At 37.5% G+C, this 15,849-nt stretch overlaps 1 long non-coding RNA gene across 1 annotated transcript; it reads left to right on the top strand.

Moving 5' to 3' along the window:
- Positions 1-12,026: 12,026 nt before the first annotated feature.
- LOC114470539 (uncharacterized) lies at positions 12,027-14,489 on the top strand. Its single transcript, XR_003674886.1, has 3 exons — positions 12,027-12,066; positions 13,076-13,159; positions 14,380-14,489. It is a non-coding gene; the product is annotated as an uncharacterized LOC114470539 (long non-coding RNA).
- Positions 14,490-15,849: the final 1,360 nt, after the last annotated feature.

The following is a 15,849-nucleotide window of genomic DNA, read 5'->3' as shown; positions in this document are numbered from 1 at the left end:
TTAAACAACACACACACACACATGCTGGCTTTTTCACTTCATTAGGAGTGGAAACATAAGGAGTGCTTTCTCTTTCTTGTCTGACATTTGCTTTCTACGCTCACTACCGACCTTTGACATTCATTAGTACTGATTCTGGAAGCTTCTGTTTCTGTAGGACAGCTCAGGAATTTCACTTGAATTATTCTGTTTCAAAGATATTTTCATTTTGTTAATGCTGCTTCTTGTTTGTGTGTTTTTTTACCCACAATCAACCACTTTTACTGTTTAATGAGACTGTAGAGCATGTGTTCCATCTGTGTTGGGGTTTATAACTGTAAATAATCTGACTTTAATATTTAAACTACTACAATTAGTAAACATATTTGTATATATATTGTAATATTTGTATAATATTAAAATACAATAATATAATTCTGAAGCAGTGACACTGAGTTAGATAGAACATATTTTGAAAATAAAGTTTGTAAAATATACAGTAAAAACGTAGCATTTCCATTTCATCATGGCAGAACCAAAACTCTGTGAAAGGGTGATGCAATAATTTTCATTTGGTTAGACATGGAATATCTAAATTGTCATGTATTGTCATATTTTGATCATTATTATTATTTTGAGTATAATGATGCATGATGTAGAGGCTGTGCATGCACCAGGTTATGGATATTATTACATTGCTTGATCATAGAAGGTGATCACAAGTGTACAGATTTTTTTTGGTTTTTTTTTCCTTTCATTGATAATTTGTAAATGGGAAACTGAGGACGATATATTGTCTGATGTCTATGTAACGTCAAACTCAAAGAGGATTAGTAGTAGTACTAATCTATGAACATGTCTTGTCCTTGATGCTGTTTTGAAGCTGTTTGTCAGAATCAAACAGAGGTGTGTAGAGTAGCCAGGATATTTATTCAGGAAGGAGTAACGTGTGTGACCTGCACAGCTACTCCAGTGGAAGTCAAAAAAGGAATACTTGAAAAATAATGTTACTTGAGTACTGTGAGTACAGAGTAACTGTTAGAGCAGAAAAGCCTGATTATTTTCAATGACGCCATAAATTGTGTGAAACAAAACATAAAATAATGTATAAATTGTGATTATATTGTGATACTTAAGTGGATGTGGCCGAGTACTACCCACCTCTGAAAATGAATATGCTGTTCTGATTTCTTATCTTGGATCCAGACCGTATTGTGCTGTATCACCAGGAAATGTAAATGTTTATTACATTGATTACGGGGTAGGCGTATGTAAGCTTTCTAGCTTCAGCCTACTCCTTCTTTGAGCTTTTATAACTTAATAATGTGAATGTTTGACTGAGAATGCCTACATTTCAGGGTCGTTCCACCCAGAGTGGAACTGGGATGAAGGCGGACAGTAACCGACTGAAGTACAGAAAGAAATCAGCGGCTAAATAGTCTTTGATTCCTATTTTGGGCAGTGCAGCACTCCTTGAGTTATTCAAATACAGTATGTAACGAGTAACTCAACCCCACAACCTTTTTCTGCTCAATACAATCGTATTTTGATATGAAGTAGTGCTGTTGATTGATCCTAGTCCAACTATCAACATTTTAGTCAAAATATTTCAATTTGTCGTATTTAGTTGTAAAATTAAATCTTCTGTGTGACAATTGGATATTTAAACTATGGACTAGAGCTTCATGTTTTAATCTCACCACACAGAGGGACCCACAGATGGACTTTTACTGACGGGCAAAAAGAATAGCAATGCATAAGTCACATTACTGATGAACTGGTGAATTGAAATATTATTAATACATAAATAAATCAAAACAAAAAATGGATGTTACGTAAAACATGCACATGATATGTGCATTACAAACCCATGGTAATCTGGCCTAGTGTTTCAGGAAGTGGGTTTGTAATCTGAGGGTCACCAGTTCAAACCCGGGCCAACATTGTGGGATGCTGAGCATGTCCCTTCTCCCCACTGCTCCTCAGCGATGGGTCAAATGCAGAGAACACATTTTATATACAGTATGTGTAAACCTATACAGTATAACAATAAATATAGGCAAAAGCCCCTGATTATCATTAAGGCATTTTTTGAATTTCCCTCCTTGTGGGAGGTCAGTAGAAAGCAGGGGCTTAAAGTTGCTCTTTCCCTAAAGCAGGGGTAGCTTTGCAAGAACCCCAGACCAGTAGGAGTCAGGTGTGGTCAACTGGGTGTTTTTATGCTTTAGTTCTTCAATAAAAAAAAAATAACATTAAAAAAGTAAACACTTTTTAATGTGTTTTAATGTTAACACATATTTGACACCACAAAATGTGTTTATTTATTTGGTTGAAACGGATTTTTTTTTTTTTAAATTAAACCATAATGACAAAAATCTACCTCCAATAATCTCCACCTCTGTGCACTCAGTGTAACAAAGAGCTCCAGTTAAAGAAACCATGCTCATCACACCATGATGTATTTATTGGCCCTAAAACTGCTGTTTATGTGTTTAAGGGGTGCAAACCTGTGTTGAAACAAACAAAGTTAGAGAAGAAGAAGAAGAAGAAGAAGAAGAAGAAGAAGAAGAAGAAGAAGAAGAAGAAGAAGAAGAAGAAGACCAATACATTTTATTTGAAATTCAGCACCTTTCAGGTCACTCAAGGTCACTTAATACTACATGATAAAACCACAACAACATAGTATAGAAACACAATAAAATTTAAGCTAAAACAGTATAAAAACAAAAGTAAAAATGAAGCTAAAACACAGAGAGAGAGCGGGGGGGGTGGGGGGGGGATGCTGTTGTGAATAAGTGAGGTTTGAGTTCGGCTTTGAATTGTGAGAATGAGTCCATGTTCCTGAGATCCAGAGGTAGTGAGTTCCAGAGCACAATAATAATACAATGAAATGAACTTTTTTGGTCAAGACTGGAACAACATCCATCCCTGTTTGTCTCTTGGAACTCAGAGGCACAACATGTCACTAGAAACCTCTATTCTCATTAAAACATTAAAGGATGAAGAAACAACTGTAACATATGGGCCAGCATATGGTGTATTTGTGAGCTGTTTTGTAACTCAAGAAAAACAATTAGTTGAGAGCCTGGAGCCCAGATTTGAAACGGCTGCCATAAGACAGAAGACGTGAGTATTTAACTCTATTTGCAAAGAGCAGAAGGAGAATGACAGGTCCAAAACTATTCTACAATGGAGCGGCTGCAGGCTTTAGTTGTTGAACAGATGCACTCTGTAGAGATGCACGTGTTAGCACTACAGCTAACAAACATAAAATGGAATGATTAAGCAGAAGCATTAGCATTTTTGGCTCCTCATGTGTCATTATTTGTACAACAGGGTGACAAAGACTTCCAAATCTGAGCCTGTGGATGTTTGTTCAAAAGAAGGTATTGAATAATCAAAGCATAATTATAAACTATATGAATACCACATAATGTATGTATTTACCCTATTTAGCCCTTATTGAAGTTTTGTCAACAGAACATCTATACATTTACTGTTACTTCTAGAAAATTAACATTCTCACAACATTATTAGAAGGAGGTCAAAAAGTGTTCCCTTGCTTTCTAATTGTGACCCTATAAGATACAATACAAGCACCCTGGAATCTATCGTCCCTTATTTATGGATGAGAATAAAAGTTAAAGTCCATAGGTCAGCAATTGTGTATTAAATGAAACCACAAACCATAAATACTGTTTCAGATAGAACTTTGATATGAACCGGCCAGTCTGCATTGTGAGGGTTCATCCTGGTTGGTTACGAGTAGGGATGTACATAGATGGATTAAGGATTAAGTGATTCCGATGCTTTATCAATTCCTGTTTATCGATCCAGTTTATACTGGTTCACAAATAGGCTGAAAAACAAGTAGTACATGAGTACAGAAAAGAATACAACTTAGTTTATTAAAATAAATATCAGGTTTATCCATATAAATCTTAATTATTCACAGCTGAGAATAAACAATGCTCAAATAAGTAAAATGAGTCGATAAATTAACCTAATTTTTATCATTATCACACAACGTTGGCCAATATATAAATACTACATCCTGTCACTGAATTAGCTTAACTGAATAGCAGCCTGAGTAACAACACTACACACTAACCACAATTACTGCTCACACATGAACCATCCTAACACTACGTTATAAGTGCATAAGAAACATGATTTTAACGAGACATAACGTATGTAGAACTGATGTTACTGAGTCAGGTGTGCTATCATGAACACACACATAGTGATCTGGCTTTCATTCACATTAATCAAATTACATCAACGTGAGTAAACACCAACAATATGATAAACTATATAAGAGCTGTAATCACACTTTCATTTACACACATAACTTCTAGTTAACTTATTATTTCACCGTCGAAGCCACTAGTCAGCTCGTCAACAGCTTTCTGCGTAACACCCATTTGGAACATAATACTGATCTGATCTCACATGAGTAAACTCAGCTCTGGTGTTAACAGTGGTGAATAACATATTCCTCACACATCAGACATAGATAAAGGAGATCTCCATACACAACAGTACTTATCTATCTTTAACTTTGGGGCCTTTTCTACAGCATCACATGAAGCAGCTCAGCTCTGCTCTGTAGCAGCTTGTGTGTGACGTCATCACAAATCTGCAAGTGGGGTGCGTTTGTTTACAGTGGCAGCGCAGCCCGGGAACAATCGATAGCAGAATCATAAAGTATTTTTGATAGCGATTCCAAAGAATCGTTTGACTAAGAACCGGTTCCCAAATGAAACCGGTTAATGATGCGCATCCCTAGCAACGAGTGGGCTCTACCTTCACTGATGGATGGATGTATGATAGATAGATAGATAGATAGATAGATAGATAGATAGATAGATAGATAGATAGATAGATAGATAGAAAGATTGATAGATAGATAGATAGATAGATAGATAGATAGATAGATAGATAGATAGATAGATAGATAGATAGATAGAAAGATAGATAGATAGATAGATAGATAGATAGATAGATAGATAGATAGATAGATAGATAGATAGATAGATAGATAGAAAGATAGATAGATAGATAGATAGATAGATAGATAGATAGATAGATAGATAGATAGATAGATAGAAAGAGAGATAGATAGATAGATAGATAGAAAGATAGATAGATAGATAGATAGATAGATAGATAGATAGATAGATAGATAGATAGATAGATAGATAGATAGATGGATAGAAAGATAGATAGATAGATAGATAGATAGATAGATAGATAGATAGATAGAAATACAGAAAGATAAATAAATAGAGAAAGAGCGATGGATAGATGGATGGATGAAAGTATTACACCCAGAGAAATTAGAGCATTTCTCCCAGAATTCTAAATGTTTTTGGTACACATGTTTATTTCCTTTACGTGTTTTGAAGAAACACAAAAAAGCAGAAGAAAAAAAGGCAAAATTTACATGATTTTAAACAAAATTGAAAAAATGGACCAGAAGAAATTGTGATGCTCATTTAAACTCACCTGTGACAGTAAAATAAGCCCCGCTAGGGGGCGGGGTTACACCCATTGTTGAAGTATTTTATTTTGAAAACAAACCAGATACTTTATGAAGAATTGGAGGTCTGAGTATGTGTTGGAGGCTCTGGACTGATGGAGTCGTGACTCAACAGTGATAAAGCACATACACAAGAGGAGGAGCTCTGTTGATGTTACGCAGCCAGTGGAAATTGGGGGTAAACTGGGAGAACTGGTGGCTCCCACAGATTCCAGGAACAACATCTGTGGCCTCAGTCCAGAAGTCTATCTTCATCGTCATACCTCTGGTAGGGGAAGACAAACATTCCACCCTGAGAGAGTGAGACAAAGACTTTACTTCAGATTATAAACTTTAAAATAGTAAACATTCAGTCTATAAAGTGCAAAGGAATAATATTGTGCCAACCTGTTTTTAAAGTACTGTTTGGGTTGTGCTTTTCTTGAGGTGAGTGACTGACTGTTTTTGAAAGGTCGACTGCCATCCATCATCACAACGTGAACAGATTAATCGGTTCAAGGAACGGCTGTGTTACGTGCACTGGGAGGAGATTTTCTGACAACTTTAAATTAGAAATGGATGGGTGAAATGATGAGTGACAGCCTGGTCCTGGGACGCTGAGCAGCCAATTACACCATCTCTCCATTTTGGTAGTCAAAACGTCAAAAGTAATTTCAAGTCTTATTTAAGGTTGAACTTTTTTTTCCCACTTTATGGAGAGTTGCTTGTAGATACGCAAAGACTCTGAACAAACTGCCTATCAGTCAGTTCTTCCATCCTTAAAGGTCAGACTGAGGGGAAAGCGCTACAAGAAATCCATAATAACTGGTGATAAGACATTGATCTTTCCATTTAAACATTATGTCACGGAGACACAAGGGTCATCGAAGCTTGGAGCTTAGCTATGAGAACAGCAAGTATATTAAACACAGAGTGAGAAAAAGTAACAGTAACAGCATTTACTGCTCATATACAACCTGAATCTTATTGAATCAGTGGAAGTAGCAAATGGAGCTGCTCCACTAGTGCTGGGACTTTATCGCGTTAACTGCAATCAATTGATTATGATAATTCAGAATCAGAATCAGAATCAAAAATGTTTTAATGGCCATGTACAGTTTTAAGGACAGTACAAGGAATTTGTCTTGGTAGTTGGTGCACAAAACAAAAAAAAATATAATAATGATAAATATAAAGGATGAGGGATAAATAAAGAATAGATAGAGAATAAAGGATAAATAGGAGATATATATATATATATACACCCATAATACTGATGCACAGACCACAACAAAAGAAACAGGAGAACCTGGGGAGAAGTCGTTGCTGTGGTTTGTGAACATTAATTTTATTGTATGGGTCATTCCCTCACATTTTAACAAATGGCCTATACACTTCGGTATTAAAAATTCCCGATTTTTCATCAATTGTTCCAGGATTATTGAATAGTCACACCGTAAATGGTTTACTTTGATTGGATGAATACTTTTTGAGATATGGCCAATTTAGTGAGGGGGGTATGTTTCATGTGTCCTTATTTTCCCTCCATTTTCAGCTTCTAATATCTCAGGAACTACATCACATAGGAAACTGAAAATTGGTCTAGGAATACAGCTACTCTCAGGATATACAAACAGATCTGCTATACATCAGGTGGACATGTCAGCTCCTCTAAATAGTCACAAAGCCAGTGTGTGTTTGTGTCTGGAACATGTTTGGGTCTTCAGTAAACTACTTAGCATATGTCTCAGCTCCATGTAATGTGATCAGCTTTGAGTTATGAACATAGACTGTTCACATCACTAATGATTAGTCACATATATGCATTGGTTCTTGGGTGACACGCTATCTTAAAATTTAAAAAAAATATTTATTACTTATTATATTCATTGGCCCATAACTCCATTTTTAGTCTACTTGCTTTAAACGTGGTATCGCTGTGTATACAATTACTAAAACGCTCCACGTTTAACCAAAATAAAACTCCTCTTTGCTGTGTCTTATGACAGTGTTTCAAACCTTTGATGTAAAACACCGTTTATTTTCATCACTAATTTATACTTATGACAACATCTGGAGCCTTTTCAGTCAGATTCAGGCCATCTGGCTTCATTCCTCATTACCAACAGATCTGTTTGCGTTTAGATTCAAACTTCCAGATGGATTTGAAAAAACAAAAAAGAAGTCTTAATGACAAAGTGTGGTGTTGACCGTGAAGTGAGAACTTTTCGTCATCTACAGTAACTTTTATCGCAAAGGTCGAGTTGGATGCAAAGCAACTCAAATGTTAATGCTCTATATTCTGCAGTGCTTTATAATGGGAAACAGTCAGCTAACTGTTAGCTTTCTGTCTGTTGGTCATGCTGAGGTCAAACAGGGATGATTCTTTATCACAGATTCATGAATTACAACAGATATAAAATGAAAAAAGTGAGCATTGTACTTGGAGCAAATAGGTTTTGGATCTGAATTCTGTATGTGTCCTGAGTGGGGAAAAGCAGCGGTGCATAGTAATGCAAGCAGGTGGATTGTTTGGCACTGGGATTGAAATGCCGGCGGTAGCAGAGAAGAGCTTAGGCAATGATTGCTGTTGGAGTCCCAGCGTTCCAGTCAATATTCCTTTCACAGCTCCTGGCTATGTTCATTGCTTTCACAATGTCCTTTGTGCACTGCAAGACCTATTTCACACCTTCAGCTGCATCGGACAACCTGAAAGTAAATTACACAGAGAAAAATGAAGCATTACAACAGAGGAATTATAGAGTGGAAAGAACACAGCACAGGCACAAGGCATTGGAAATGAAAACATACAGAACCTACCATTCTGCTTTGCAGGCTCAAATACTAATTTCAGCTCAACTAAATGAACAATAATCATTACAGTGAGGCAAAACCACATTCTGTAACATTGTCCAGCTTTTTCTTTGATTTTGGCATCTCAGACCATGACTGTTGATTTGTTTTCCGATTGTGTCTATTTATAATCTCCCCACACCTCCAGTGTGCTGTAGCATTAGCATCCCACAGTTAGATGCAAATTCCTCTTTTAGCAAGACACACAATTCACGGCGCTACACCACAAGTGTCAAACTCAGGCCAGGGGGTCAAACCCAGCCCTTTAGAACAGTGGTACTCAACCGTTTCAGCCCCTGACCCCCAAAATAAAGGTTTCAGCAACCAGGGACCTCCACTATAGCTGAAGGTGTTTGAACACAGACATGAACATTACAGAACAGTCATGTGGAGACAGGTCCATCTATAAGGGGGAATAAAGGGGAGAGATTTTTGGGGTCCATCCATGAAGTCAGCAAAATTATAGTCTATTGTTCTATGAATCTGTATTAACCACATTTATTTATTCATCTGAATAATATCCACTGTTATACAGGAACATATATTATTATTATAGTCATCTTCAAGATGGAAATCCTTGTTTTCATCAGAGATGAACAGTGACGTGCTGTGACCACTAGGGTTGGGTATGCAGGGCGTTGCAAATTGAGACCACCAATGTCAACAGTGACAATTCCATATGTTTCTGCTGGCAAGTGTTAATCAGACAAAATCAACATCGTAAAACACCATTAAAGAAACATGAACAAGTATTTAATATAGGCTCCATACTCTCCCAACAAATGACATCAGCAGCGCATAAGTTGTTTGTGTTGGAACCACAGAAACACAGAGAAAATGACAACAACAACAACTCAGAACAGCCCCAGTGGCCACGTTTACATGGGAGCTTTAATTCCTCTTTAAAGCAAAATAAAAGTTTATTCCTCTTTCACCTGACCTTGTAAACACATAATTCCTAATGCTAATTTAATTCCGAATTAAAGTTAATTCCGAATTAGATGGCTAGTTTATTATGTTTTTTTCTAATTCCGAATTAAATAATTCTTCTTTCTGGTAAACACTCCACTTGCCTAATTCAGCCTTAGTTCATTTGGATCGATTTGCACTTGCACAATGACGCGAGGGTGACGACATAATCCAAGATGGCGGCGGCCAGGACTCCAACCAGTTGTGTGCAGCATCTCTGCTGTACCAGGTGTAGGAGGATGAGCTTCGACAGAGTGATAAGATTTATAATATTAATTATGATTAATATTACAGTAATTTGCTTTAGGAGGTGCCATCTGAAATGGAGTTAAAGTGTTTCAGATCACTGAATTAGTTATTAATACCTTGTCATCCAGGGTTGTGAACTCTTGTCAAGACTGTCTACTCTCAATATAACAAACCTTATGATTGTAATATTTTCATGAACCACAGACAACTTCTCAAAGTATAAACATTTATTAATCAAAACAAGTTAAAACCTACGAACACAATAAAGCTAAAAGAGCGCTACGCTCACTAAACTAAGGATAAATGTATTTACACTTTAAAGGTAAAAAGCTTAGTAGAGAAAGAAAGAAAGAAAAGTAGCATGATTTCAGTCTCTGTGTGTGTGTGTGTGTGTGTGTGTGTGTGTGTGAGCTATGATAAGATGTGTGGAATCATGTGGCTGCAATTATTTTAGGCCCGATTAGAATTTGAGATCCAGAGTACCTGATGGGTCCGTGGTCGGTGGTCCTTCTCTTGTGGCAGAGTGGACTGAGGGGAGGAGTCTGAAGCAGCAAGGCGTGGTTCTGGATCACTGGAGTGTGTCCTAAAGGGTCCTTTCCTGGACCTGGTTCTGACCTGTGTTAGGCCTGTCTGGCCTTTGTTCAGCGTGTGCAGGCTTTGTTCTTGTGGTTCAGCTCCTTCAGGCTAGGTTCTTGGTTCTTGGTTCAGTGTTCAGCATCTTCACGTGCAAGCTTGTTTAAAAGGTCTAATGAAAGAAAACACTTTGTTACAGAGAAAATAAAAAATTAAAGAAGACGTACATAACACTGCAGTGGGCATCTTAGCGGCCATCACCAAAATCCAATGATTTGAATTTTGCGCTTCGGTTTTGTTGCGGTCTAAGCGATTCTATTGGACGACGTGTTTTCGGGAGCCAATTAGATTGCTTTCGATGTTTTGTGGGTTGTGGCTCTCATGTATGTGTGATAAGAGATGAATTAATGAGAGATCTTTTGGAACAAGAAATATGAATATAACTCAGAAACCAGTTAGATTATAACTTTCAAAATAAGATGAAAGCAGAGACCATATTTTCCGGCACCAAACATGATATACTTTATGCAAAGTAGGAACACTTTTACTGTAAAAACAATTATATGATCTTATTCTAAGAATGTCCTTGATTTCCTGTGAATAAAGAGAGTTAGTAGCAGTATAAAAAAATACATTTTAAACTTTTATCAAAATATGTCTGCTTCTAGGATGTTTCATTGTTAATTCTTGTAAAGATTCTGCCATGTGTTTCACAGCAGTGGGGGAAGAACAAACAGTCGTAAATTCCTGTTCTCAGCTCTTTGTCTCTGTTTGAAAGGGAAAAAGGAGGAAACTGTTTCTGACCAAAGTGGTCAAGAAGTGTGCCGTGGTATCTGTCATAGACATGACCTCCTACACAGGAAATAGCAATATTTAGTCATTTGGGCTATGAAAAGCAAAAAATGCTGACACTTTTAAACTTATAGGTACTGTAGGCTATCGGAAATTGAAAAATAAATAATTTATAATTATATTATCATTCAAATAAATAATCAAAATATCAATTCACTCTTGGGTAAGCACTGCCTACCTTGCCTACGCTGACTGCATGTCACTGGAAATGAAATGGGTTAAAGTGGTCACAAATGGTGGAAAAGGTGGTGAAATGGGATTTTAAAAAACACAGAAATTGGTTAAAAATTACAAATCGTGGGAAATAAAATTTAATAATGTAGGAAAAATGATTTTACCATGGCAAATAATGGGCATTACAAATCGTGAATGCGGTTAAATTGGCAAAAATATTGTGAAAAGAGGTTAAAAGTGACAATAATGGGTCAACATATGCAACATTAGGTGAAAAAGTGGTGGAAAGGGTTTATAAGCAATGAAAATGTCTTAAAAGTGAAAAAAAAACAAAAAAAAAACTGCTGAAAAGGAATTGAAATGTACGGAGCCCCAGACATGACATGGTAAAAAAAAATACTAATTCGTGCGCACGAAATACTAAATTGTGGCCACGAAATAAGTATAACGTGTGCACGAAATACTAATTCGTGCACACGAAATACTAATTTGTGGCCACGAAATAGGTATAATGTGCGCACGAAATAATAATTAATAATATTAATAACATTCCTGGACAGCTGGGAAAGCAAATCGAGCGCACCTTCTCAAGAAACTGCAGCCTACTTGAAGTCCTTAAGGTGAGTGTCTTTTCTTTTTCTGTTCACGTCAATATCTTGTTATCCCGCATTTTGGCAGTTATTTAGGCTTATGTTTAATACTTTGTTACAACGGGTAGCCTATCTGCTGACGTCTCACAAAACTTACAAACTTTTTATCCTCATCCTGTTACTACACGTTGGTTTGTTGTGCTAATAATGTAGCCGTAAACTCGTGTCTGCAGGAGCTGCAGTCCTGGCGTGGACACACATCATGGCACTTCTCAAGCAGAGCTGAGGCGTGTACTACTAAGCGAGGTATGTTGAGCATAAAGCCAGAGTTTTCCGTGTCACAGGTGTCTCTCTTTTAAAACCATGCTAACTCAGACCGTGACACCGGTGTGCTACGTTTTTTAATGATTATTTTGGCATGTGTAGCGCATGTTACTAAAACTGCTTTTATTTTGAAAAGTTTCCGGCCAACCACTGTTTGCTAGCTTCAAGACGGGGTCATAGTTGTTTTAGTTCCGGGTGATCGGCAACCCAGTCGTAAGCTCCTACCGTGAACCGGCACTAAAGTCCCAAATTAAATGACTGGATGGACACTGAATCATCTTCCCTTAATAATATTTGGGGAGCTTTTAGGCTGAAGTGGACAAATGCTCAACTCATTGTATTCAGTCAAACTCAATTCATGCATAATAATATGAGTCTATAGAGTTTTGTTTACAACCTTGTCTTTGCTGGTTTGGAGGTGGTCACCATGGTGTGTGTGTAAGAGAGATATATTATTGAATATGTATATATTATATTATTACATTAAATGGTCTCACCGTGGGCACAATTGTGTATTTGAATAAACGTTATATGTCATTAAACACTGAAAAACATCTCTAGCAATGGTCTTTTGACATTCACTTTCTCTATTCAAGATGGGAATTGTGACACTGTGGTCAGCTCTCCCAAGATAAGCATCTTTAAAGTATTGCAACAGCATATTATTTTTTTAATTGGTTACTCTCTTCCACATAGGCTGCAACACCTTATTTTAATGAATTTTAATTGAAACAGTACAAAGTGCAGATATATTGTCTTGTATATTGTGTGCTTTCTCATATTGTATGGTGATGGGCCACTATGCTAGGACTGCTCCCCAGGGATAGGTTAAATTGCAGAGGACACATTTCAATATATGTGTAACAACATATACATGACCAATAAAGGCTTAAAGCCCAATTAATTTGTTTTTTAATTTAATACATTTTTTAATTAATTCATTTTCAAAAATCTACTACTTGTTAATTAATTTTGTTTTCCTGTGGTTTAGTGATCAACTATGGATACTCAGCTGCGAGAATTTTTGATGGAGCGCAAACTTGAAGATGTGATCCAGAAACTTGAAGATGAAAATGTAAGGTGTGTGTGTGTGTGTGTGTGTGTGTGTGTGTGTGTGTGTGTGTGTGTGTGTGTGTGTGTGTGTGTGTGTGTGTGTGTGTGTGTTGAAATTTTGTGCAGAACATGGTCAGACCAGAACAGGCTAAATGCACAATCTAAAAAAATTCTGTTTTCATTTTTAATGTAATCAAATGTACAAAAAATCAACTGTTTACACATTAATTTAAAATAGTTCTCAGTCATCTCATGCCGAAAAAATATCTGCATCATTATCAAAAGCTAATGTTATCAAAAGTAGTTACATAAAATGAGGTGAAACATTATATTGCACTAGAAATATGGACTTAGTTACATTTGAAGCCACACGGACTTGTGCGTCACTCCAGCTGCTGCTGTGATCACTCAGCTGCTGCTGCACGATTAATTAAAACTCTGACAGCCACAGACTTTTGTCCACGTTGGTCACAGTGATTCAACTATTTTCATATTATATCCAACGTAAAGTCACAGTTTGATCCACTACAGAGTGAAACAAGCTGGCCTATGTAGATGAGGATGGACCACAAACTGTTCCCACGCATATATTAATGAGGCTCAGCTCAGGTCACTTTAAACTATTTATATTTAAAACTGTATTATAGAAGTTAACAGTTCTGTTTCACTGTAAACATCCCTCTGTATTAAAGCAGGACGCTCTGCGACCGCGTTATTTCCTCATATCTCCAGCGCATCTAACTCCATCACGCTTTACAGCGATGACGATGATGATGATGATGACGATGATGATCAAGGAGAGATTGCGGCCTATCCTCAGTCACACTGCAATAATCTGATCAATGGTCTGATTAAATCAACCTGTTATACTGTTTATCAACGAAGGCATTTCAAATTAAAAGTGAACTTTATAATTTTCAATGACATTTACAAGCATTGGGAAAACTCCAGGTTCCGTGATTTCTAGACAGCCCAAAAAAATGACATCACCGCCTCCTTTCTTTCAACCCGCCTTCATTCACACATGTACGCTTTTTGGCTCTTTACGCGCGGTGGGCGTGTCAGCAGCTTGGACCGGAGAATACGTGTAGAAGAGAAGCGCAAAAAGGGTTTTAAGTCCAAACAGGAGAATAGAGCCCTATATTCTTAACTTCCTTTAAATATTCATTGGCATTCTATATTATGCATTAGTATGTTCTAATTCATTTATTTATTGACTTGGAGTATATTTTGTTTTTACAGATTGATGAAACTGTCATTCCGTTAATGACAGACAGTGACCTGGCAAAGTACATCCCCAAAGTTGGAGATAGAGTCTCCACTGTGGCCTTTTGCAGACAAGCAGCACTGTCCAAAAATCACCATCCAGGAAAGAATCCATACTTTCAAAGCTACAACAAAGACTGTCTGGAGCTGACGGGATGCCTCCAAAAAAGAAATTATATCAGTGGGCAGGAAATACAAATGCCAAACGGAAATTGAGACGAATTGAGGTTGGCTGGATGGATTTTGATGAGGAAGAGGAAAGGTACAAACAGGTGAAGGCTGTAAGTGGTGGAGGAACGAGGCATATTTCTATTGACAAAGACGAAACAGTGGCAAATATCAAAGGTATTGCTGAAAATCTTTTTTTCCCCAAAGGCCAATCAAAAAAAAAAACAAAAGTCTTTCACACTATTCAACTCATATTGAGAGCTCACAGATACATGTTGATGTGTCCAATACAGTAGACGAGTTGTATAGCCAAAGCAAAGTCAGAATGCTGCGACTCTATCTGTGCACCAAGAAGACAACAGGACAGCAGCCCTCAGGAGTGGAGGCAGGTGATCACGAAATAAGCCAACCATCAGTGGTAGATCTCACTGACAATGAACAGAGTCAGGCCATTGAGGATCTGTTCAGAAATTCAGAATCACCAAACCACTACGGAATTAATGATGGAGCTTCCACAAGTGATAATTTGGAACTGAACGACACATTACCATGGGATGGTCTGCTAACTGTGGACGAAAGCAAAGATTCTGATGCAATTATTATTAGTGGGGATGTAAGTTATGTAACAGTGGATGAACCAAACCTCGAAACACCCTTTCCAGAAAAAAAGGACGATGCACCTCATCAAACAGTGGATCTGTCACCGGTGCTTGCAGGGGAGGCCGGTGTTACAGCTCAAGCACTTCTTGAACCACTATCTTGTCCTGTAACGCTGATCGTAAGAAGAGGTCACTGTCTCACTGACTTGATCAGTGCCTTCAAGGACCCAAATATTATTGCATCTGAGGTCAACATCAAAATGCGTTTACCAAATGGAGAGCTTGAACAGGGGGAAGGAAATGGTGTTTTGCGAGACTGCCTGACAGAATTTTGGATGGATTTCTATGACAGCTGCACACTGGGAGTTGAGGTGAAAGTCCCCTTCATCAGGCATTACTTTCAGTGTGAAGAATGGCAGGCTGTAGCTAGAGTATTTGTAGTAGGGTGGAAACAAGCGGGTTACTTCCCAGTAAAACTTGCAATACCATTTCTCGAAGAAGTGCTGTATGGCTCGACAACCAGTAGTTTTAAGGATTCCTTTTTACTGTATGTATCACAAGAAGAAAGATCTGTCCTTCTGAAGGCTTTAGAGGACTTTAATTCAGTTGACACAGATGAATTGCTGGATGTACTCGATGCACATGAATGCAAGCAAGTCCCCACCAAAGACACACTGCT

The sequence above is a fragment of the Gouania willdenowi genome, chromosome 10, assembly GCF_900634775.1.
Source record: "Gouania willdenowi chromosome 10, fGouWil2.1, whole genome shotgun sequence".
NCBI lineage: Eukaryota > Metazoa > Chordata > Actinopteri > Blenniiformes > Gobiesocidae > Gouania > Gouania willdenowi.
Note: the sequence above shows the minus strand (reverse complement) of the source record. Positions and strands in the feature narration are given on the sequence as shown.